At 27.6% G+C, this 2,089-nt stretch overlaps 1 non-coding gene across 1 annotated transcript; it reads right to left on the bottom strand.

Annotated features, from left to right (window-relative positions):
* Positions 1–1,217: 1,217 nt before the first annotated feature.
* On the bottom strand, positions 1,218–1,290 carry TRNAA-AGC (transfer RNA alanine (anticodon AGC)). The gene has a single exon. It is a non-coding gene; the product is annotated as a tRNA-Ala (tRNA).
* Between the last annotated feature and the right edge of the window lie 799 nt (positions 1,291–2,089).

Genomic DNA, 2,089 nt, shown 5'->3' with positions numbered 1-2,089 from the left:
TATGTCTTTTAAATCAATATGAAAAAATCATTATAATTATTGAAAATGAATGACAGGAGAAAGAAATATATTAAAATAAGAAAAATTATATCAATATTCGGTTGGAATTTATATTTTATAATATTATAATTATTATCAAGCGAAACAGTATATGATTAAGTTTTGTTACATCTATAAATTATAGATTTATTAAATGTTATAGATTCATACTTCCTAATTTAATTAATATACTTTCAAAAATGTGTATCAAAAGGTTTTTTACCCCTATGCCCTTAATAAAGTCTTTATTAGAAAGCATAAGACGTAAAGTTTCGTGGAAAGCTAAAGCAGAATATTATTATTCTATAAATTTTCTCGCGCAGTACTTATAAACAAAATGATAATATTATTATTTCACGTCAGATAATTAGATTTATAAAATTTAACACAAAACAACAGCAAAGAGAGGGCAAAATAATTTTCCAGATTATATTTAATTAAATAACAAAATTGTTTTCGCAACAGATATATTTAGAAAACAATGCCTTCTCATTTAAGATTACGAGTAGGTACCTATAGAGCTATTATAATATGAATAATTTTCGTTATATTAATTCATTAAAAGAAAACCGGCGTCAGTGATTTATAATGAAAAACAAACCGTTTTCCTTTCGTAACAATATACTGAAGTGAAACAAATGGCTTTTCTTTATTTCCAGGACCTACACAAGAGTTTTGTTTTCTAGTAAAAGAGGTAACTATGGTGGCCATCATTTTTATCCTTACGTATATACTGAAAATTTTACCCGTTGCAACACCATCAGAATTTCTCAGCTTTCACAACTTTCTCTCAGTGATTTCATTCTTTTGAATCACCTACTGTATAGTATTATAGTAATTTTGAGTTCTCGTTATATAATTAATAGGGCGTGTGCCTCATTTCAAACAAAATAAGATAAGTATATCAAATTTATTTCGTCTTCCTGAGAACGAAAGTAAATTCATTCAACTCAGTCAAACAACCGTGCATTTTTTTTATCCAATCTATGAACCCGGTGGTTATAGTGCAAATATCTATTAAACTTCTTCAAAAATGGAATTACATAATAAGATACACTAAATACAATATTATGGGTTACTGGGTATGTGATCTATGTAAATTTTAACCCTGCATCAGATGTGACAATGAGCTTTTCATTTAACATTTTTCATATTGTGATAAATCCAAAAATATACTTTGGAGGCGCCGGGTATCGATCCCGGTACCTCTCACATGCTAAGCGAGCGCTCTACCATCTGAGCTACGCCCCCAGTTGACTGAGACAGAGAAAACATATATGAAAAGCCAAATCTAAATCTTGGTCACTTGCTCGAAATGTTTTTTGGCACTGGGCCAAACCTAAAAATGTGATAATGGTCAAATTTATTCAACATTTGTACTTGAGATATAGTTAAAGTTATTTTTTTTACAATAAAAGTATCAAATAACAATAATTATATTTATAAAAAACTAGACTTCACATAATATGTACTATTGAACAGATAAGCATAAAGAACTTTTACTTATGTTTTAATTCTGTGATATTCACATATCCATGTCTAGCGTGATTCACTAAAAATCCCAGAATTTCGATTCCGTTCTTTACGAATCAAATCTTTACCGTATGATTGGGCAAGTCAAAACACGTAATCATTCAGATATTTTCATGAATGATATCTTAATATAATTGTAAACTTCGATTTGGTAATCAAATTTTCAACGGTTTCATTTTAGAAACCCACGTACATATGCCAATCAAATATCAACTTCTACACAATTTTGTCATGCTCTTGATCATTGGTTATTGAATTAATATATAGAAAAATATATAGGTATAACTATTTTAGATAAATCTATCAATTAATACGTTACTACTTTAATTTGTATGGCGTCAATTATTTTTACAATACGTACCTACGCATTTTAATATTAATACTTTAAAATATAACCTTCGCCATTAAACATACATAATACTTTGTAACATCGCAAAAACATACATAATATATATTATTTGTTATATAAAATTATATCTTACCATTTCTTTTATTTAACGCATAATTCACAAGATTT

The sequence above is a fragment of the Rhyacophila brunnea genome, unplaced genomic scaffold (assembly GCF_057557595.1).
Source record: "Rhyacophila brunnea isolate RB1 unplaced genomic scaffold, BYU_Rbru_1.0 scaffold_12, whole genome shotgun sequence".
Taxonomy (NCBI): Eukaryota; Metazoa; Arthropoda; class Insecta; order Trichoptera; family Rhyacophilidae; genus Rhyacophila; species Rhyacophila brunnea.
This window is presented reverse-complemented; position numbering and strand designations above follow the sequence as displayed.